Source organism: Gossypium arboreum, chromosome 5, assembly GCF_025698485.1.
Source record: "Gossypium arboreum isolate Shixiya-1 chromosome 5, ASM2569848v2, whole genome shotgun sequence".
NCBI classification, from domain to species: domain Eukaryota; kingdom Viridiplantae; phylum Streptophyta; class Magnoliopsida; order Malvales; family Malvaceae; genus Gossypium; species Gossypium arboreum.
In genome coordinates, this window is record NC_069074.1 from 34,779,637 (window position 1) to 34,804,992 (window position 25,356).

At 35.0% G+C, this 25,356-nt stretch overlaps 1 non-coding gene across 1 annotated transcript; it reads left to right on the forward strand.

Moving 5' to 3' along the window:
• Positions 1–3,310: 3,310 nt before the first annotated feature.
• Positions 3,311–3,418, forward strand: LOC128293579 (small nucleolar RNA R71). Its single transcript, XR_008283760.1, has one exon. It is a non-coding gene; the product is annotated as a small nucleolar RNA R71 (small nucleolar RNA).
• The last annotated feature ends 21,938 nt before the right edge of the window (positions 3,419–25,356 follow it).

Below are 25,356 nucleotides of genomic sequence, written 5' to 3' on the forward strand. Positions count from 1 at the left end.
CACCTCTATGTAATCGTGTGACCTAAGATAGTGTGTAAGTACCTCAGGGATGGTGGGAGAATGATGCCTTGGAACGGCTAGGATTGTAGGAGGTCGCGTCAGAGGCAAAAGTGTGCCAACACTTCGAGGGGGAAAAGTGCATGTGGCGACTGAACTTGTCTAAATCATTCTCCTCCTTGAACTCCTCTGTACATAAACCCAGTGTAGCACCAAACTCTAGAACACTTAGTTGGCAGATTAATCCACCTAAGCGAAATTAGATCGTGTCGGGATCATCGCAGTTCGTCATTACGGTTTGAAAATGGAATGTTGAGCATAGTTCCATCGTGAGCTCAAGGTATGTGGGCTCGATGATCCCAAAGAATAGCTCCCAAGGTTCTGTGGTTAGGAGGGCTCGAATTGAATCAGCCAACTAGACTTGTTCTATAGCAGCCCAGTCGATGAAACGGCCCGCAATTCAAGGTCGGGCTTAAAGCATTTGGAATAATTCTTCCTGAGACCCCCGGAGAAACTGAAGAAGAGGGTGACGAATTTCTGCAGTTGGACCCGCGGAAGAGGATGCTCCCTTCCTTTTCTTTGAAGCAGGGACAGCGGATTTCTTTCCTCGTGAAGACGACATCGTATACTCTAGGGGAGAGAGAGTGAGCGTCAAAAATAAAGTTGGAGGCGGTGCACGGGGGTGGCAAAGAGGCCGTGTGAAGTTGCAGCAGCTAGGGTTAGGGTTTTTGAATGAGGAAGAAAGTGCATAGTGCAGGCTTTTTATAGATTTTGGGCCACACGGCCAGGGAACACGCCCGTATTCCCCAAATTTTTCCCGTGTGATTCTCGAATTTTGAATTTGGGCGCGTTTGACATTTCGTACACGCCCGTGTTTCTTGGACGTGTGGGTGCACACAGCCGTGTCTAGTGTTGTTCGCTTCTCCCACGCTAGTGTATGCGAGCCCCACGCCCGTGTCTATCTAACAGGTTCGACCATGGGTACTAGACACGGGCGTGTCGCACGCCCGTGCTAGTTTATCTGTTTTAGACACGGGTCTTCCACACGGGCGTGTTGCACGCCCGTGTTGTTTTGGCAGGCTCGGCCACGGCCATGTTGCACGCCCGTGGCGTTTTATCAAAGCCCATGTTGGGAAATTCCTTGCCCTATTTTCACACGGCCATAAACACGCCCGTGTGCTTGGCCGTGTCTCTACGGAAAAACTGTATAAAAGAGCTTCGTTAGTAAGTTAGATATTGAAGACTAAATTTTGAACGAAGTTAATACGGTTAGTGCTCGGGTTGCCTCCCGAGAAGCGCTTATTTATAGTCTAAGCTCGACTTACCTCTCCGTTGAATGATCATGGTGGTTTGAGGAGTTTATACTCCTCATTCCTGCTATCAATCTTAAAATAAGGTTTTAAACGGGTATTGTTTACCTTAAAAGTGCCGAACTTGAGATGACTCACCTCCACTGTAACGAATGGAAAAATACTGAGTACCGTAAGAAGGATTTCCTCATTCGGTGTGGTAGTGACAATGTGGGGGTCTAAAGCATCTAATAAGACTTCATCACCAACCTGAAGTTGACTTGGAGAAGTATCGTGCTCGTTCTGACGTAGTTTCAGTTTATCAGGTGTTCTCGGTTTATGTGTTCACCATTCATCTAGTTCCTCTATTTGCAGCCTTTGCTTTTCATGAATAGTTCCTCTACAATTGTTTGAGAGTGGCTCATGTATTTCCTTCAGACTTATTTCCTGCAAAGTGGGTTGTATCATGTGGTCAGTTTTAATAGAATGGTTTAAACGATCACCTTCAATTTCCGATTATGGTCAAAATTGCGACCTTGAAGGGTGAGAGTTTCGTCTCCTACGCGAAGCGTGAGCTCACCTGTGCCAACATCAATAATTGTTTTAGCAGATGCTAAAAAGGGCCTTCCTAGAATTAAAGGAGTGTTGCTATCCTCCTCTATGTCTAAAACAATGAAGTCAACGGGAAATATAAATTTATCGATTTTTACTAGCACATCTTCAATAATACCCCTAGGAAATCTTATAGTTTTATCTGCTAATTGAATGTTCATCCTAGTCTATTTGGGTTTCCCGAGACCTAGTTGCTTAAACATTTTATAAGGCATGACATTGATACTAGCCTCTAAATCAGCTAATGCATTATTGACATCTAAACTACCAATTAAGCAAGGAATTGTAAAACTCCCTGGATCTTTTAGTTTGTTCGGTAGCTTATTTTTCAGAATAGCTGAGCAGACTGCTTTTAGCTCTACATACGGCACCTCGTCCAACTTCCGTTTATTTGCTAAAAGTTCTTTTAAGAATTTCATTACATTTGGCATCTGCGATAGAGCTTCAATAAACGGTAAGTTAATATGTAATTTTTTTAAGAGTTTAAGGAATTTACCAAATTGTTCATCTGAGCGGTCTTTCCTTGTCACGTTGGGGTATGGTATATGAGGTTTATATTCGACATTCACCGATTTGTTTGTATTTTGATCTACCTCACTTTGACCTTTTCTTACCACAATTTCTTGCCTCGGTTCTGGTTCGGGCTCTCCAACTCCTTCATCATCTTGAATATTAATCGCGTTGAGTTGTTCCCTTGGATTGAGTTTAGTATTACTTGGCAAACTACCCTGTGGTCATTCTAAAATTAATTTGGAAAGCTGGCCTATCTGAGTTTCGAGCCCTTGGATCAATGCTTGTTGATTCTTAAGTGCTGTCTCGGTGTTCTAGAAATGAGTTTCTGACACCAATATAAACTTTGAGAGCATCTCTTCAAGGTTCGGCTTCTTTTCCTGTTGGTAGGGTGGTTGTTGAAAATCTGGAGGATGTTGTGGTATTTGATTTCCTTGGACTCCCCACGAGAAATTGGGGTGGTTCCTCCAACCTGCATTGTAAGTGTTACTATATGGATTGTTTTGAGATCGAGGATTATTACCCATGTAATTTAATTGCTCGTTATCCATGTTGTGGCCGTAAGGTTGGTATTCTGAATGGCTTGTTCCACCTCCACTTGCTTCGCACTGCATCACTGAGTGAACCTGTGAAGAACTAAGAAAACCATCAATCTTTTTATTTAAGAGTTCTACCTGATTAGAGAGCATGGTGACTGAATGACGTTATACGTGCCAGCTATTTTCATTGGCTTTGTCCTCATGACTTGCCACTGATAATTATTTAGTGACATCTCCTCAATAAACTCATAGGCATCTTCAGATGTTTTATTATTGATGGTTCCACCAATAGTTACGTCAGCCATTTGCCAAGTCGAGGGATTCAGACCATTTTGGAATGTTTAAACTTGGAGCCAAAGCGGTAACCCATGGTGAGGGCACCTTCTCAGTAAGTTCTTATATCTCTCCCATGCATCGTAGAGTGTTTCTAAATCCATCTGTAACAAAAGAAGAGATATCATTACGTAACTTAGCCGTTTTAGCCGGTGAAAAATAATTTATTAAAAAAATTTCTGTCATTTGTTCCCAAGTAGTAATTGACCCTCGTGGTAATGAGTTCAACCACTGTTTAGCTTTGTTCCTTAATGAAAAGGGAAACAACTGAAGACGTATGGAATCATAAGAAACGCCATTGATTTTAAATGTATCGCAAAATTCCAGAAAGTTTGCTAAGTGAGTGTTAGGATCTTCATCCTGCAAACCATCAAACTAAACAAATTGTTGTATCATTTGAATAGTATTAGGTTTCAGTTCAAAAGTATTTGCAGCTACAGCAGGTCTAACTATGCTAGATTTGGTTCCAATTAAAGAAGATTTAGCATAATCATACATAGTGCGTGGAACAGGATTTTGATTAGCCGCAATTGCAGGAGGTAGTTGATTGTCTTGGTTTTCAACCATCTCTTCGATTGGGGGTTGAGTATCGTCTTCTTGCTCGTTCTCTATGTATTGTAAGCTTCGCCTTATTTCTCTTTAATTTCTACGAACTGTACAATCAATTTCTTCGTCAAAAAGTAACGGTCCTGACTGGTTACTTCTAGTCATAAACTATAAAAACCTGCCAAGAGAAAGAAAAAGTAAGTTAATAAATAATAATAATAAAATTAAATTAAATTGCAAGGAAAAATAAATGGCTAAAGTAATAAAAATTGAGCGTTCCTAATATCGTAGTTCCCCGGCAACGGCGCCAAAAACTTGATCATGTTATTTTGTATAGGTTTTAAATATTTATAATAACTCGTTCTTGAACTAACTATTATTGCGATGTAGGCAAGTGTACCTATCGAACAGTAGTATAGTTTTAGCAACACCGGATTGTCGAACCCAAAGGAACTAAAAGTACTAGTAGTGATTGTCTTTTTATTATCTAGCCTAAGAATAAAGAGGTTTTTGTTTTAATTAACTAATTATCTAAACTAAGAACTCACAAAGAAAAGAATTAGGGAATTGCTTTTGGGGAAAATCGATTGACTTAAGACAATACCTAAGGAAAAATCCACCTAGACTTTACTTGTTATTCTGGCTCCGAATCGGACGATTTATTCATTCAAATTATTCCGTAGAGATCCCTAAGTTATGTTATTATCCCTATTCAAGACTAATAACATCTAATCCCTAGATTGAATGACAGAGACTTTTCTCTAATTAACACTCTAGGGTTGCATTAACTCGATCTATAGATCCCCTTATTAGGTTTCACCCTAATCTGGCAAAATCTTGTCACCCTATTTTTAGGCGCGCAATCAACTCCGCTTAATTATGACAAAAGTACTCTTAGACAGGGTCTATTCCTCCTCTGAATAAAAGCTTATCTTGAATTAGTGTCCTGGGATATCAAAACAAGAATTAAGAACACATAATTAAGAATAAGTTAAATATTTATCATACGATTCAGAAAATAATAACAAAATTCGTCTTAGGTTTCATTCCCCTTAGGTATTTAGGGGATTTAGTTCATACTAAATAAGAAAACATCTCAGAATGATAAAGAATACAAAACATAAAGAAAACCCAAAACTCCTGAAGGGAAATTGAGGAGAGATCTTCAGTCTTGATGATGAATCCGACTTCTAAGATGGATCAATTGGCCTCTTTGGAGTAATTCCTTACTCCCTCTTCTCCGTGTGTCTTTTCTTCCTCCTCTAAGGTGTATTTATAGGCTTTGGAATGCCTAAGAGCCCTCAAAATTAGCCTTTTCCGAATTGGACTCAACTTGGGCTCGGCAGGGACACACCCGTGGCACACGCCCATGTTCGAGCCTGCCAAATTGACACGACCGTGTGGTCTGCCCGTGTGAGGAGGTTTAGGCTGTGTTGATTCCATACTTTGGCCCATTTTCTCCATTTTTGGCCTATTTCTCGTTCCTTTCACTCTCCTATGCTCTCCTAAGTATAAAACATGAAATTAAAGCATTAGGAGCATCGAATTCACCAATTCTAATGAGAAATCATCCATAGAATGCATTAAACATGGGGTAAAAATATGTATAAATTGCAGTTTATCAACCCCTCCGACAACTTGTCATATTTCTCTTATTTTCTTGTCTCAGACCATATTCACACCGCCATGTTGTCTTCCACTTTATCAAGAAACCCCTTTTTCATGACAAGCTCTCTATTTAGCAACTGAACACAAATCAACACACTTTCTTTTGAGATGAAAATGCAATGCAACCACAATAAAAACGAAACAAGTTTGTATATTTTGTATAAAGCTTGAACATAAAGCAAAGAATAACAATCAAAACATTCCTTCTTTGTAATCTATTCAGGTAAACGCTAAAGGTTTGACATGGTTCTTCCTAGGGCTGGCTCTTAGAATTCATTACATATGGTTTGGTTCTAAAGTAAAGGTACCTGAACTAGTAGATTTCTCAATCCTCACCCATTATAGGCTCATACAAACCGAGTTCAGTTTAGGGGAATACATTTCCCTATGTCTGTACGAAGGTGAAAACCTTACAAAGGCATAGGTACGGATGTATCCTAAAAGTGATCCACTATCCTATACAAAGGTAAAAACCTCACGAAGGAATAGCTTCTCACTCCCACTTAAGAAGGGTAAAATCTAACGATTATGTCATGCAATAGGTGAAAATATGCAAAGAGAAACTCAAACCAATAAAATAGACATATTAAATCGCTATGTATCCCGATATAACAAAGACATTATTTACCACCAAAATAAAACATGAAAGATAAAATGTAAGGAAGGGATAGTCAATTTAAATCGAATTATCCATTTTTGACAAAAAGACCAAAAAGTAATCAAATCACAACTCGACTCTCTTATATGTCCCTAAAGAAGTCGCTAAGTTGTCGAAACTTTTTTTCTGAAATCGACTTTTTATTTGAAAAAACAAAAATGAAGTCGCCACCAATCCTTTTTTAATTAGGTGTGATCGGATCACTTTAAATTTTTGTCATTTTAATAAAATGTTAGATTTACTAAAATGATGATTTTCGGTCTATAAAATTCAGGAAATGGGTTCGGGAGTCAGTTACATGTGAGGAAGGATTAGCATCCTTATAACGCTCAAAATTGGTACCTAGTTAATTACTTAATGTCTAGAAGTCAAAAATTGAGAATTTGAAGAGAATTTAAAATGCGATCCCATTCGTGCGATGTTATTTGATGGTATAGAAAAAGTCGGTAACAGCTCATTTTCAGTGAAATCAAAAAAGTGGTTTCGAGACCACAAACTCGAGCTGGGAAGAATATTTATTTTTATATTTTTTCATGGTCAGTATTTTGATAGGAATGTCATAAGAAAATTTTGATAAAAAAAATTCTATCGATTATGTGCTTAATTACGGAAATGATCAAATTGCGTAAAATGCAAAAGTTAGATTCTAGTAGCTAAAAGGATCGAATAGCAATGGAATTCAAAACTTCATGTCCTTATATGGTAATTAGACCATTAAAGAAAAGTTAGTAGATATTTTTGGTTATTCATCCATGGAAAAATTAGAAAAGCTTAGGAACTAAATTGGAAACTAAAATAATTAAAAGATGATAAATAATTAAAAAGAAAATATCATCTTATTTTATATCATCTTCTTCCCCAAATACATGGAAACCCTAGGAGAGAGAGAGAGAAGAAGAAACTAATCAAGCTTAATTGAATCCAGATAAAACAAATTCAAAGCTAGATCGAGGAAAAGAGAAAGTTTCCGATTAGTAGATTTTCTTGTACGAATTACTACCGAGGTAAGTTCGTGTAACTTAATTTTGCATGTTAATATGTTTTAATTGAATGTTTTATTTGATATGAATGTGGTAGATGTTTATATAATTTATATAAATGTTACAAAAATACATGAAATGGTTACAGGGTTACAAAATTCATTAAATTGTAAGTTTCATTGGAATAATGAAAATCGATGGATACATGTTATTTCCCGAACATCAAATATGATTCTGCATATGCTGCAGATGGGATTTAGCCCAGACGATTAATCCCGATATAACTCTTGAGTATCTTGATATATATATAGTTTCTGCGAGCATCCTAATCGGTAGTGATTTAGCATGTGTTGAGCACTACCGCAGCTCTTTGTGAGCGTCCTGACATATAATCGGTTGTGATCCTGAATATAGTGCAGACACAAAAGCAGCTCTTTATAAGCTTCCTGACATATAATCGGTTGTGATCCTGAATATAGTGCAGACACAAAAGCAACTCTATGTTACCTTATTCGAAGCTCCCTGATATTATCTCTTCAGAGTTATCTCATAGGCTCTATGAGCTTCCTGAGTAAAAACTCTTATGAGTTTCTTAATTAACTCAGATAAGTGTCCTATTACATGATTACATGGCTCATTTGAGCATCTTCACATGTGGCTCGAGAGTATGCTTCCTAAATAGGAATTGACGAATTATAGACATGTACACCTTGAGTGTACTATTTGAGTATCCATCGATATTTCAATAATTCAACTGCTAACACTATTGACATGAGAAAATGATGAGATAAATAGAAATATGCCCTGAATTTTTTTGAATTATTTGATGAAGGATTATATGATGAGCTCATCTAAGTTTATTTAACATTTACATATATTATATGACTAACTTGCTTGATTGAGTATATGTGTTTAGTTAAATTTGTCAAAATGATGAAAGCATGTTAATTGTATGCTTAGTGTTGTTAAATAAGATTGGTAAGTTTCAATTCCTGTTATACAAACTTACTAAGCATATAATACTTACTATGTTTTATTTTTTCTGTTTTATAGTGCTCGGAAGCTCGCGAAGGTTGGGAATAGTTGGAGTATCATCACAATATCCACTAGCTTGTTTTGGTATAATGGTATGTATAGATGACCTTTGATGGCATATGAAGGTGGTTTGTAAACTAGCTTTTGGAATGGCTAGTAATGGTTTGTTTTGGTATAATTATAAGGTTATGATAAGATAAATACTTATGTGTTAAGTTTATTAAATATAGTTGATCAAGTTATGCTTAACATATAAGTTAAACAAAAGTAAAATTATAGTCATGATTGTATATCATAAAATATCATGTTAGATGTTAGAATTGGCTTGGAATTAATGCTTGAATTGGCTGTTATATACTTGTAAGTTTTGGTGTGGGTATATTGATCCGATCGTTGAGAGTACCAAATATATCCTATTTCCTACAAAAAAAGAATAGTAAAGGGGAAGTAGGGTCGAATCCTCAGGGACTGGATTGCACGAATGCTTATTTATTGAAATCCTGGGCAGGATCGTGCCCAAGAAAACCTGTGTTCCTGGAAAAAAATAAAAAAACAGAATTAAAAGTTTTGATCTGGAAAAATAAATTAAAAACAGAATTGGAAGTCTAATTGAAATTGAAAAATTAAATAAATTTCCAAAATTAAAATGAAGAATATAAAAATAAACTGAGTTTGGGAAAAGAGAAAGTTTCTTATATGGCAAGATTCCAGCCTCTGGTTGCCTCGTTCCGTCTTGGGTTCAATCCTTAGCTTTTAAGGAACCCTTCTCGAGCAGGATAAGCCAATTATAGTGGAAGAGGATGCATATGATTGCCAGCAACAAAGATTTAGACTTAAGATTTGACGGAGCCTGACTCTAGCCAATAATCGCTTTTGTGGGACTATCTTCTGCTAGATCATCACTTCCCAACGACAAATACCAAGCCGTTTTGTGTCTTGGATTCGCCAACCCCTGACGCAGAAAGCCAACGAACTGACTGTGCAACCTTCCCAAAACGTTCAAAATGGCCGTTCCTTACACAAGTTGAAAAGATCACCTATTAAGGGACACGGACGAAAGCGTCAGCCCTGTAATGCGGAGAAGCGATGAATACCATGTTGAGAAAGCTAAGCACGAGTTCTAAGCCTCATGAACCTTTTTGGGGAATTTTGACAACCTTCGGCTAGATTGGTTTAGTGGCTTATTATAACACCCCTTACCAGTACCCGAGCCCGGGATAAGGTACGAGGCGTTAGCGGACAAACATACAAACATTAAACTAAAATATGAGCCATAAAATTTCATTTATATTTCAAAACGTTCATTCACTTACACATAGTCCCTTATTTGAGTCTACGAAGCCCAAAACATACTTTAGAAAGGGTTCGGGACTAAACCGAAAACTTACAAAAATCTTGGAAATTTCATGCTTTAAGGTTCCACACGCGCGTGTCCCAAAGTCGTGTTCCATACAAGGCTGATACACATGGTCGTGTCTCTGCCTGTGTGGAATATACCTAGGCTATTTTCCAAGCTTTGGTCAACCTTAATCTCTTACACACTTATACAAAATCAAAAGCATATAACATGGTATTCATTTAATGATTAAATATTCTCAATTAAACCACAAACATAGCATTTGTTGTCATCATACATGTGTATCTCATACTCATTTTACCTTGTTTATTATAGTACCACTTATACATTTATACCAAGATTATCATCTTACCAAATATCTTCAGCTTAATCATCAAGCATTCATATTTAAAACTAGATCATATCTTTATAAAATACCACAATTTAGGTGTGCAAAATAACATGTTTGCCTGAAACATTTCAATTCAACTCCATACCCAACAAGCATTACATTGAGACTAGTCATATATATATACATGTCATGATACATATCATTCTCTTTTTGTTTTCTTATAAACACATATCATTTATTTCATTACATCAATATTTCATATACCATAGTTTCCAAGTATTCCACATATATTTATTTTCCTCCTCCTCCTCTCCATTCCACATCCTTAATGTATATAGCATTCTTGTAAGTACGATTTCACAATTTACTAATAAATGCTCACATCAAACTGTCCACACGAGTCATAGTCACTTAATTATTTATAATTCGAGCTACAGAGCTCCAAATTAAGATCCGTAAATTTATCCTGAAAATATACTCACATATATTTCCACCATAAAATTTTCATAATTTTTGGTTTAGCAAATTAGTACAGTTTATTCATTAAAATTTCCCCTATTTCACATTCTGACAGTTCTGACCTCTCTTCACTAAAAATTAATTATCTCACAATACAGAAAGAGGATAATGTTCTTGCTGATTTATATTGAAAATAGACTCATTAGGGATTTTAAAAATATAAGTTTAAGACTCTAATTATTTTTATCCAAATTTTTGTGATTTTCCAAAGTCAGAACAGGGGATCACGTAATCATTCTGAGCCAGTCTCACAAAAACATAAATATCTCAAAATATAGAACTCCTTTTCTTGCTCTATTTCTTTTATATGAAAATATACTCATTAAGATTTAATTTGATATCTCATTCAGTCTCTGATTCAATTTATACTATTTTTGGTGATTTTTCAAAATCACGTCACTGCTACTGTCCAAAACAGTTTTATTGCTAATTCACTCTTTCACACTTTCTTTATATTAACCTCATTTTAACATACATATCACAAATCATTTTCACCACATTTCATACATCACAAGTATAGGCCCATGATCACAAGGTCACCATAAAATCATCCTCATGTATAACTTACTTGTTTATAACCTTACCACATCCTCGGTCACTTAATGAACACATCATTCACATAACCAAGTTCATGCACTTATTCATCACAAAACTCACAAAGCAATACATAGAGAGTCTCCGTTGAACACTTGGATCAATCCTCGATACTTGGTGGTTTTAGCACATAGCTCCACCCATCATATAGTTCGGCTCTCTTGTACACATGGTGAACACTCAAGTACCACCCATGTGACCTAGCCAATTTATCTCGTAGCTCTCTTGTCTACATGGTGTCCTTCACCGAACCACGCATGCAACCTAGCTACATATATCCCGTAGCTCTCTGTCTACATGGTGTACACATAGTATCACCCATGCGACCTAGCTACATCATAATGTCTTGTAGCTCTCTTGTACACATGATGTGCACTCAAGACCGCACATGTGACCTAGCTACACACTATCTCAGATCATCCAATCTTTCCAAGGTTCAACCGGATTTCTCTCTCTTTCCAACAATTTCACCAATCAAGTAATTATCCACAAACATATTTCCAATATTATTATAAAATATCATAATACAAGTAATATTGATGTATTACTTACATATAAACTTACATCTCATTTAATATCAAGGCAATAACATTAAATTACACATTGCCTTATTAAAAATCATATGAACTTACAATTTCCCATAATATCCATAATCATAGAAATCACATTTATGTATGATAATTCAATGCACTTCATGTACCATAGACATATTTTTAAATCAATTCATAAACTTGGCACCATAATCATTTAATTTAACATAATTTAATTAATTCACTAAATTTAACTTTCAAATATAAATTACAAGATTATTGTTGTATTATTATCATACCAACTTACATACTTTCAACACCTCGAAATTATAATAAATATATCAATTTTACATTGAAACATGCATAAATTAATGCTTATTGTACATATGAGCTTACCTCGATAGTAAAACGATCATTTTACCAACTTTTCTAATTTTTTATTTTTCTCTCATTCTAGGTTCAAATCTCATTTTCCGAGATCTAAAACATCATATTTTACTTATTTAATTAATTTACTATTCAAAACAGTCCTTAACTCAAACTTTAAAAAAATTACAATTTTGCCCCTAAATTTTGCATATTTACACTTTCGCCCCTAGGCTCAGGAATTAAAATTCATCCCTTATTCTTATGTTTTATGACATGCTGATAACTTTTCCATTCTATGGCAACATCAAATTCTCACTCTAACTTATACTTATGACTATTAGGTATTTTTACCGATTAAGCCTTTTTACTCGTTTTCACTCAAAACCGAGTAACAAAAGTTGTCTAACATAATTTAAAACCTCATATTCTACTATAAAACAGAAAAATAAACACATTTCACCTATGGGTATTTTTCCAAATATGAACCCTAGCTTAACTTATTGCTATAATAAGCTTAATCAAATTACCGGGATTCTAAAAACGTAAAGAACTTGAAAAACGGGGTTAGAACGGACTTACTATTGAGCTTGGAAAGCTTGAAAATCCTAGCCATGGCTTCCCCCATGCTAATTTCAGCCTCCATGAAAAAGATGAGTCAATTTTGGCTTTCTTTTCCCTTTTTATTTCTTTTTACCAAATGACCAAAATGCCCTTCCTTACTAAACTTTCAAAAATTCCATCCATGTCCAATTTTTGTCCATCACTTAGAAATTGGTCAAATTTCTATTTAATACCTCCTAATTAATATTTCAAAGCAATTTCATACTAGAAACTTCTAGAATGCAAGTTTTGCAACTTATTCAATTTAGTCCCTAACTTCAAATTGAGCACTTTATGCATAGAATCTCTTCACGAAATTTTCACACAACCATGGAATCATATAATAGACCTCAAAATAATCATAAAATAATTATTTCTATCTTGGATTTTGTGGTCTCGAAACCTCTGTTCCAACTAGACCCAATTTTGGGCTATTACAACTCTCCCCCCCTTTAGAGATTTTCGTCCTCGAAAATCTTACCAGAATGAAGTTTAGTATCTTTCTCATAATTTCCAGCATTACTAACTAATTTTTTCAAGACGATACTTTCAGAAACACTCTGTCATCAATTTGAATCCCAAGATAACTCAGTCAACTCTGATATTTCTCTAACTCTGTCCTTCACTTGTCAACCATTCTCAGTCTCTGGTCATATCTATAATTATTTTATCACTAAACTTTTTGATTCCACAATTAGGAACTTAGTCAACATTATTCTCATGAATTTTCGTTATATACACCTCATTGGAAAGGGGGTGAGGTCGTACAGTCTCTAACTCGATTCTGACATATATCTATATGACACATTTTTTTCATTATCCACATATGTCATTTAATCATACTATCCACTTCAAACAATTTATTATTCATATTTGTCTTACATAAAATTTCCAATTATCTCATTTCAAACAAGTGCACTCACTCATACATTCTATGAATTTTGAATAACTTTAGTCATTACATTTACTAATTAATTTAGTCAAGCATGCAACAACATATGTAGGCCAAACAAATATGAATAAATATATCACTATATAAACTTTCATCTCACATATTATCACATATACATATATCATAAATTCTTATTCATACTTTCCCGAGTTTAACACATCATAGCTACACTTTATTCAAATACTTTAATATTACTATTAAATGGTCAGATGTAGCTCGGTTGGAGAATACTTCATTTTAAACAAAATGGTCCTCATTAGTGTCAGGAGACATCACACTATCACATATTTGTGGCATGTATAACTAAACTCTCACACTTGCTATGTTAGTCCGAGAATCGACTAAACCTGCTCTGATACCACTAAATGTAACACCCCTTACCAGTACCCGAGGCGGGATAAGGTACGAGGCGTTACCGGACAAACATACAAACATTAAACTAAAATACAGGCCATAAAATGTCATTCATATTTCAAAACATTCATTCACTTACACATAGTCCCTTATTTGAGTCTACGAAGCCCAAAACATACTTTAGAAAGGGTTCGGGACTAAACCAAAAACTTACAAAAATCTTGGAAATTTCATGCTTTAAGGCTCCACACGCGCGTGTCCCAAAGTCGTGTTCCATACAAGGCTGATACACATGGTCGTGTCTCTGCCTGTGTGGAATATACCTAGGCTATTTTCCAAGCTTTGGTCAACCTTAATCTCTTACACACTTATACAAAATCAAAAGCATATAACATGGTATTCATTTAATGATTAAATATTCTCAATTAAACCACAAACATAGCATTTGTTGTCATCATACATGTGTATCTCATACTCATTTTACCTTGTTTATTATAGTACCACTTATACATTTATACCAAGATTATCATCTTACCAAATATCTTCACTTAATCATCAAGCATTCATATTTAAAACTAGATCATATCTTTATAAAATACCACAATTTAGATGCTAAAATAACATGTTTGCTGAAACATTTCGATTCAACTCCATACCCAACAAGCATTACATTGAGACTAGTCATATATATATATATATATATATACATGTCATGATACATATCATTCTCTTTTTGTTTTCTTATAAACACATATCATTTATTTCATTACATCAATATTTCATATACCATAGTTTCCATGTATTCCACATATATTTATTTTCCTCCTCCTCCTCTCCATTCCACATCCTTAATGTATATAGCATTCTTGTAAGTAGATTTCACAATTTACTCATAAATGCTCACATCAAACTGTCCACACGAGTCATAGTCACTTGCTTATTTATAATTCGAGCTACAGAGCTCCAAATTAAGATCCATAAATTTATCCTGAAACTATACTCACATATCTTTCCACCATAAAATTTTCATATTTTTTGCTTTTGCAAAGTAGTGCAATTTATTCATTAATATTTCCCCTGTTTCACATTCTGACAGTTCTGACCTCTCTTCACTAAAAATTAATTATCTCACAATAAAGAAATAGGATAATGTTCTTGATGATTTATATTGAAAATAGACTCATTAGGGATTTTAAAAATATAAGTTTAAGACTCTAATTATTTTTATCCAAATTTTTGTGATTTTCCAAATTTCAGAACAGGGGATCACGTAATCATTCTGAACCAGTATCACAAAAACATAAATATCTCAAAATATAGAACTCCTTTTCTTGCTCTGTTTCTTTTATATGAAAATAGACTCATTAAGCTTTAATTTGATATCTCATTCAGTCTCTGATTCAATTTATACTATTTTTGGTGATTTTTCAAAATCACGTTACTGCTACTGTCCAAAACAGTTTTATTGCTAATTCACTCTTTCACACTTTCTTTATATTAACCTCATTTTAACATACATATCACAAATCATTTTCACCACATTTCATACATCACAAGTATAGGCCCATGATCACAAGGTCACCATAAAATCATCCTCATGTATAACTTACTTGTTTATAACCTTACCACATCCTGGTCACTTAATGAACACATCATTCACATAACCAAGTTCATGCACTTATTCATCACAAAACTCACAAAGCAATACATAGAGAGTCTCCCGTTGAACACTTCGGATCAATCCTCGATACTTGGTGGTTTCAGCACATAGCTCCACCCATCATATAGTTCGGCTCTCTTGTACACATGGTGAATACTCAATTACCACCCATGTGACCTAGCCAATTTATCTCGTAGCTCTCTTGTCTACATGGTGTCCTTCACCGAACCACGATACAACCTAGCTACATATATCCCGTAGCTCTCTTGTATACATGGTGTACACATAGTATCACCCATGCGACCTAGCTACATCATAATGTCTTGTAGCTCTCTTGTACACATGATGTGCACTCAAGACCGTACATGTGACCTAGCTACACACTATCTCAGATCATCCAATCTTTCCAAGGTTCAACCCGGATTTCTCTCTTTTCCAACAATTTCACCAATCAAGTAATTATCCACAAACATATTTCCAATATTATTATAAAATATCATAATACAAGTAATATTGATGTATTACTTACATATAAACTTACATCTCATTTAATATCAAGGCAATAACATTAAATTACACATTGCCTTATTAAAATCATATGAACTTACAATTTCCCATAATATCCATAATCATAGAAATCACATTTATGTATGATAATTCAATGCACTTCATGTACCATAGACATATTTTTAAATCAATTCATAAACTTGGCACCATAATCATTTAATTTAACATAATTCAATTAATTCACTAAATTTAACTTTCAAATACAAATTACAAAGATTATTGTTGTATTATTATCATACCAACTTACATACTTTCAACACCTCGGAAATTATAATAAATATATCAATTTTACATTGAAACATGCATAAATTAATGCTTATTATACATATGAACTTACCTCGATACTAAAACGATCATTTTACCAACTTTCCCAATTTTCAATATTTCTCTCATTCTAGGTTCAAATCTCATTTTCTGTGATCTAAAACATCATATTTTAGTTATTTAATTAATTTACTATTCAAAACAGTCCTTAACTCAAACTTTGAAAAAATTACAATTTTGTCCCTAAATTTTTGCATATTTACACTTTTGCCCCTAGGCTCGGGAATTAAACTTCATCCCTTATTCTTATATTTTATGACATGCGGATCACTTTTCCCTTCTATGGCAACATCAAATTCTCACTCTAACATATACTTATGACTATTAGGTATTTTTACCGATTAAGCCCTTTTACTCGTTTTCACTCAAAACCGAGTAGCACAAGTTGTCTAACATAATTTAAAACCTCAATTTCTATTATAAAACAGCAAAATAAACACATTTCACCTATGGGTATTTTTCCAAATATGAACCCTAGCTTAAATTATTGCTAGAATAAGCTTAATCAAATTACCGGGATTCTAAAAACGTAAAGAACTTGAAAAACGGGGTTAGAACGGACTTACTATTGAGCTTGGAAAGCTTGAAAACCCTAGCCATGGCTTCCCCCATGCTAATTTCGGCCTCCATGAAAAAGATGAGTCAATTTTGGCTTTATTTTCCCTTTTTATTTCTTTTAATTACCAAATGATCAAAATGCCCTTCCTTACTAAACTTTCAAAAATTCCATCCATGTCCAATTTTTGTCCATCACTTAGAAATTGGTCAACTTGCTATTTAAGACCTCCTAATTAATATTTCAAAGCAAGTTCATACTAGAAACTTCTAGAATGCAAGTTTTGCAACTTATTCAATTTAGTCCCTAACTTCAAATTGAGCACTTTATGCATAGAATTTCTTCACGAAATTTTCACACAATCATGCAATCATATAATAGACCTCAAAATAATCATAAAATAATTATTTCTATCTTGGATTTTGTGGTCCCGAAACCTCTGTTCCACTAGACCCAATTTTGGGCTATTACACTTATGATTTTTGGAAAAGAAATAAATATAATAGAAATGAGATTTTTATTGAAGAAAATATGGAGAGAACAAAAAATAGAGTTTTTGGGAGAGAGGGTGTTTACAGGAAAAAGAGATGTCAAATATATGTCACTCCATCCCCTATTTATAGTACTAGAAAACCTAGTTTATTCCTAATTAAATTCTAAAAGATAAATACAAATAAATAAAGATAATTAAGGATAAATAAAGATAAATGAAAATAAATCCTAAGATTAAATCTAAATAAAATCCTTAATAATTATCCTAATATAATTGAAATTAAAATAGAGTCTTGTGCTATAAAATCTCTTCTTTTGCATTTTTGTCCTTAGGTCTTCTATGTTTGCATTTTCGGCACACCCTTTTCTTGTACTTCGCATGTTAGCCCAATTCATTTTTAATTTCACGATTTTCTCCCTTAAATTTACTTTTGCCTTCATTTTAGTCCCTAAAAGAGAAAAGACCATAAGTAGCCCAAATTAGTAGGATCATACTCAAAATAAACATGCAATTAGCACATAAAAATATGACGTTCTAGAGCATTATCAAATCCCCCTACTTAGCCCATGCTTGCTCTCAAGTATGGTCCCTGTCCACTTTGAAAATTAGATCCTGCCATGAAAGAAATTCTACTGTAAAGTTTTATAAAAATTAGTAAAAATGCATACGAAAAATAAAGAGAGCCTTTAGCTTGATTTAAGTAAAATTGAAAAAGTGTTCCAATTAACACACACAAAAATTAAGATCGACTTGGATTATTTCATGAAAATTAGGTAATTTACCAAACCTATCAAGACACCTTATTTATTTCACCCTTCAGTCCCCAAATTTTATTAATGCATCTCTTTTTTATTAATATTTCATTTTTATTTATTTACTTTCACTTAGGAATATACTGAACCTTTTGAGGCGAAGAGAGATGACAACCCAAGCACCCACCCCGATTACTCAGCCCAGCACATTCCTAATTTTATTATTCCTAAGAACATATCAAACCTTTTGATGCGAAGAGAGATGACAGCCAAGCACCTTACCCCGGTTACTCAGCCCAACACATTCTTAAAGATTAATTCCGGTTAGCAGAGTTTTACCTAACACGTCACACAACCTTTTGACGCAAAATAGGATGACAACCCAAGCACCCTACCCGATTACTCAGCCAGTCACGTGTTAACTTGCACTCATAACCACAAAAATATTATTATTAAACGAAATCTTAATTTTGGAGGACCTAAAAAAAAATCAAGTGTCAAGAATAAGTTTTAGTAATCACCTTAATAGTCATGAGCATATTTTGAGCATGAAATTGTATTAAGTGTCCTCTTATATTTAGACTTAATCAAATTTACTAAAATCAAGATAGGGTTAATTCTATTAATCATAATTATTTAAACTAAAAGAAATAAAACAGTGGAGATGAAATCTATCAAGCAAAATCATAATTAATTCAGTAGATAAGAATCATGCATAGAGGTTAAACAGCGGCCAAGTCATGGTCAAATTCTTGGGCATGAAAAGAGGCAGAATATTCTTAAAAAAATAAATATGGGAAGAAATGATTATAAGGCAGTAGCAACAATAACACCACAGTAAAAGCAGCAGATAAAATGACAAAAAAATGAGGAATGCCTCCCCCTACTTAAAACACATTGTCCTCGATGGGAAAAATAATATTAATAAATATGATGAAAAGAAACAGTTTAGAACAATCCCCATGTCGTCACTATTGTTTATGCAAAGATCCAATGAGGAGAAGGTTTGGCGTCACGCAGAGGAGAGGAAGAAGGAGAAGGCGTTCGTCTGTTAAATTGACGTGTTGGGGCACTGGGAATTGACGCCGACGGCTGTTCACGGTGAAGGATGGTTCGGCGGTGGCTTGGCTTCGGGTTCTCACCATGGTGTTGGAGAAATCGGCGGTGGAGAGGGGTAGAAGGAAGGTATGGCAGCTGGTGGGGGTTTTGGTGAAAAATAGGATAAGTTTTTTGGGTTTAGGGGTGTATAGGTAGAGTGTTTGGCTGAAGGGTTGATGTTTGGTTGTAGGTTGTGGGTAGTCAGCGGCAGGGATGCGCTATTCCTAGTTGGAATAGAGATAGAATAAGGATTGTTTCATGCCAATTTTTTTTAGTTTTCTCCTTTTTTCCTTATATTCGTGCTGATGTACCTAGATAAAAGAAGAGAAATTAATTACCACCCAAACAAAATAAAGTAATAAATAATAAAATAAAGTAATAAATAAATAATAAAATAAAAATTGGGTTGCCTCCCAATAAGCGTTTGTTTAACGTCGCTAGCTTGACGCCTCAACTAGTATTGGGGCTATTCCAACTGAATTCTTTCGTTCGTATAGGTTTGGAAATTCTCTTTTTTTATCACATCCACCATATTTGGGTTTAATCGTCCTTGTGTCTCTTTCCTTGGTTTCATATTTTCCTCCAAGGGTTTTATCCCTTTTAAGTCGGCAATAGTCTCATCATTCTCTAAAACTGTGAATTAGAGATGCTCGAGAAGTGGCTTTAATTTCGGATTTGGTGCCTGCATAACAGAAGGTAGAAGTTTAGTATCCATAGGAGCCAATAATTTATTAACAGATTCAAAATCATCAAACATTATTTTAGATTTATCTCAATAAGATGACTCAAAAGTTTTTTCTACTTATGAGTCAATTATGTCGACATGGTTACGTCCAAGACTTCAATTGGGTGACTAATAGTACCATAAACATTAAACTTCACGATCTCCCCGTAAAACTCCATGTGAGTGTTCTGCTTCGTACGTCAATCTTAGTAATTTGCAGTACTAAGGAAAGGTCTCCCCAATAAGATGTCTGAAGACCCAGGAACGTTATCCTCCTCCATTTTTATCACATAGAAATCTGCAAGGAAGATAAGCCCATTGACTTTGACTAATACGTCCTCGAGGACTCCTTCGGGATGCACAATGGACCTATCCGCCAACTGAATGATAACACCTGTCTTTGTCAAAAAACCGAGGTTAAGTGATTCATAAATAGAACAAGGCATAACATTTATGGAGGCCCCTAAATCACACATGGCCTTCTTAATCACTAAATGGCCTATTTTGCATGGTATAGCGAACATACCATTATTTTTGCATTTTGCCAGCATTTTCCGCTGTAGCACTGCAGATACATTCTCACCAACACTTACCTTTTTATTACCTGTTAGTTTTCGTTTGTTGGTGCAGAGCTCTTTAAGGAACTTGGCAAACCGCGGAATTTGTCTGATGGTATCCAACAGTGGTAAATTGATCTCGACATTTCTAAATGTTTCGAGGATCTCCTTGTCTTCTTTGCCTTTCTGACACTGATTTAATTTGTCCTAGAAATGGAGGTTGGATTTTTGGCAATGGAGGTTTTGCTCGGACCTGTTCGTTATTTTCGGGCTTTTCGTGGGCGGAATCTTGGCCAACATTTCTGTCAGGAATTAGTTCCAGTACCTTTCCACTTCGCAACGTCACTGCATGTGCGTGTTGTCTTGGATTAGGTTCTATTTATAACGGCAGCTTCCCTAGAGAGTTCAATTTCTCAATTGATATGGTCAATTCTCTTATAGATTTCTTTGTTTCTTTTTGGAAATTAAGAGTTTGCTGTTGGAAATCAAGACCATTAGCTGCTAATTTATTGGCCATAGTTTTTAGAGAAGTACCTAAATCTCGTAGTTGTTGTGGAAACTAATTTTGGTATGGCTGATTATACCATGGGTTGGACCCATAACTTAAGTTAGAGTGGTCCATCCATCCTGGGTTGTACGTGTTAACGTTAGGGTCGTATCGCCTTTGTGGTGGTCCAGGGAAATTTCCCACAACATCTAAATGAGCCATAGTATCATCATACAGACTAGGACATGCATCAATTGTATGTTCAGGCATAGCACAGATTCCGCATAGTCGGACTGGTTTTGCTTTTTTTGCAACAAAAGAATTCAGAATATTAGCAAGTCTATCAATTTTATCTTCTAAGGTCGAATTACTTAGCTGGTGTACCCTTCTAAGGGGCTCAGGATTGACTCAGAATTGCTGAGTATTTGCAGCCATGTGGATATCAAGTCTCTTGCTTGTTGAGGAGTCATGTTGACCAATGCTCCTCCACTAGCCGCGTCTACCATATTCATCTCCATGGGTTTCAGGCCTTCGTAAAAGTATTGGAGGAGAGATTGCTCTGTTATACCATACTGTGGGCAGGTGACACACAACTTCTTAAACCGCTCTCAATAATCGTAAAGAGACTCTGCTTCTTTTTGTCTTATTCCAACAATTTCTCTTCTTAACTCAGCTGCTCATGATGCTGGAAAAAACCTGTTGAGAAACAAACGAGAAAGATCAGCCCAAGTTGTAATAGATCCAGGAGGTAAATAATAGAACCATTCCCTAGTAGAATTTGCTATGGAGAAAGGAAAAGCACGCAATTTGATTTGATCCTCAGTTACCCCCTGAGGTTTCATACTAATACAAACCATATGAAACTCTTTCAGATGTTTATGGGGATTTTCATTTTGCAACCCACAAAAAGTTGGCAGTAGCTAGATTAAACCTGACTTCAATTCAAAATCAGTATCCATAGTTGGATACGCAATGCACAATGGCGGTTGTTCTGCAGGAGCTTCGGCTAGTTGCCGAATCGTTTGAGCCATTAGTTGATGTGCTAAATTAGGGTTTTCATTAACCCTAGCGATAATTACTTTTTCTGGTGAAACGATTTCTACTTTTTCACTTTCAAATGTTTGTGTAGGGTTTTCGTTAACCCTAGACTCTGCTTCATCGTCGATTCTAATTTTTGGCGGTGGATTACTTTGAGTCCCAACCACCGCTAACTACTTTTTCCTTAGCTTTGTTTCCTTGCAATTAGCTCTCACAGTCTTTTCAATTTCTGTATCAAACACGAGAGTACCTGGAGCAGATCTGGTCATAAGAAACAAAAAACAAGATTATGGGACCGGCAACGATGCCAAAATTTTATCCGGCCGTTGAGAGCACCAAATACATCCTATTTCCTACAAGAAAAAAATAGTAAAGGGGAAGTAGGGTCGAATCCTCAGGGACCGGATTACACGAATACTTGTTTCTTGAAATCCTGGGTAGGATCGTGCCTAAGAAAACCTGCGTTCTTAGAAAAAATAAAAAACAGAATTAAAAGTTTTGATCTAGAAAAATAAATTTAAAACAGAATTGGAAGTCGAATTGAAATTGTGAAATTAAATAAATTGCCAAAATTAAAATGGAGAATATAAAAATAAACTAAGTTTGGGAAAAGAGAAAGTTTCTTATGTGGCAAGATTCCAGCCTCCAATTGTCTCGTTCCGCCTTAGGTTCAATCCTTGGCTTTTACGTAACCTGTCTCGGGCAAGATAAGCCAGTTATAGTGGAAGGGGACGCCTATGACCACCAGCTTCAAGGATTTAGATTTAAGAATTAGCGGAGCCTGACTCTAGCCAATAATCGCTTTTGTGGGACTATCTTCTGCTAGATCATCACTTCCCAACGGTGAATATCACACTATTTTGTCTCTTGGATTCGCCAACCTCTGACGCAGAAAGCCAACGAACCAACTGTGCAACCTTCCCAAAACATTCAAAGTGGTTGTTCCTTGCACAAGTTGAAAAGATCACCTATTAAGGGACATGGACGGAAGCGTCAGCCCCGTAATGCGAAGAAGTGATGAATACCCTGTTGAGAAGGCTACGCGCGGGTTCTAAGCCTCATGAACCTTTTTGGGAAATTTTGACAACCTTCAGCTAGATTGGTTTAGTGGCTCATGATTTTTGGGAAAGAATTAAATATAATAGAAATGGGATTTTTATTGAAGAAAATACGAAGAGAACAAAATACAGAGTTTTTTGGAGAGGGAGTGTTTACAGGAAAAAAAGATGTCAAATATGTGCCACTCCATCCCTTATTTATAGTACTAGAAATCCTAGTTTATTCCTAATTAAATTCTAATAGATAAATACAAATAAATAAAGATAATTAAGGATAAATGAAAATAAATTCTAAGATTAAATCTAAATAAAAATCCTTAATAATTATCCTAATATAATTGAAATTAAAAATAGAGTCTTGTGCTATAAAATCTCTTCTTTTGCATTTTTGTCCTTAAGTCTTCTATGTTTGCATTTTAGGCACCACCCTTTTCTCCTACTTCGCATGTTGGCCCAATTCATCTTTAATTTCACGCTTTTCTCCCTTAAATTTACTTTTGCCTTCATTTTAGTCCCTAAAAGAGAAAAGAACATAAGTAGCCCAAATTAGTAGGATCATACTCAAAATAAACATGCAATTAGCACATAAAAATATGACGTTCTAGAGTATCATCATATATAGTAAAATTTGGGTGAGAACCTAGGAAATAGCTTTATTTTGTCTACACGGGTAGACACACGGGCGTGTGTCATGATCGTGTGTGACACACAGCCTGGTACATGGGCATGTGGTTAGGCTGTGTGTTCCCTACATTTTAAAATTGAGAAACAGAATGCTCAGAATTGAGCACACAGGCGTGTGTCTCAATCGTGTGTGCTACACGGCCTAGAACACGGGCATGTGTCTTGGCCGTGTGAAACCTACACTTAACTTTAAAAATTTTAACTAACCACACGGTCTAGCACAAAGGCGTGTGGCTGGCCGTGTGGTACAAGTCAGAGAGTTACACGAGGTCGAACACGGCCTACAGTACGGGTGTGTCTTAGGGTCACACGGACGTATCCCAGGACCATACGGACGTGTGTGCCCTGTATCCAGGAAAATTTTAGAAATTTTACGAAAAATTCTCTGAATTCCCAAATAAGTCCCAACTTGATTCTAATACTCATATCGAGCTTCATGGGTCCATATAAGAGATGTTATGAATAATCTCAGAAAATGAATAGTATTTGTCATGAATTATGTATAAATGTTATGAAAATATCTAGTAATGTTTCGTAACCCTATTCCGGCAACGAACACAGGTTAAGGGTGTTACAAAGTCTCTATCTAAATTGAATTTTTAATGAGGAGGTTTTCTCATTTTTGGTTGATCAAGCCGGAAAATCATGTCCTGTAAGTTGGGACACAAAATCTCGAATTCTCGAAAATAAGAACGCTCTCCATTTAATTATTGTCCAAATCTTATATATTTTTAAAATTTATTCTTTTTAAAAAGAAAAATGAGGGACATTAGATTATTTCGGTTTAAGGAGAAAATCATACCCCGTAAGTTAAGGGCACAATTTCTTAAATCTTCAAAACAAAAAATATCGCCTTGGTTCAAATTGTTAAAAATATAATATTTGAAAATGAAGCTTCTAATATGACACACTAAGGACTTATTCAAACACAAAACATTATATAAGATACACGAGTATGTTTAAATGTTTTATATGATATTTAAATGTTTTATATGATGTCATAACTAATAATAATGTTAAAAATGTTAATTGGTGCTAATAATAATAACCAATGATAATAATTAAGGACTAAATAAAAATTATATAATTTGAAGGAGCGAAATAAAAATACCAAAGCTTAAAAGTGCAGGAATTAAAAAAGAAATAAGCATGATGAATAAAATAACTAAAGGACCAAATTGAAATTTAAACAAAATTCAAAGTGCAAATTAGAAGAAAATGTAAATAAAAGACTAAAAGGAAATAATCGGGAAATTTGAGGGTAAAAATGTAAAACCAATAATTTAAAGGGAAAAAATAAAAATTTAAACATGCTGAAATTTAAATAATAGAAAGTAAAGGGGTCAAATCTAAAAATAAAGACTAAACTGAAACCTAGAAAAATTTTGAAGTCCGAATTGCAAGAAATAAAAAAAATAAAGGATTAAATTAAGACAAAATAAAAACGTTCAGGGACCCAGGATGGTATTTTCCCCAGCCCAGCACACGTGTCATTCCCAAAAGGGGTCAACAGTCGAGGACTAAAGTGGAAACAAATTAAAATTAAATGGAAAAATTAAAAAGAAAAGAATCAAAATTAGGACCA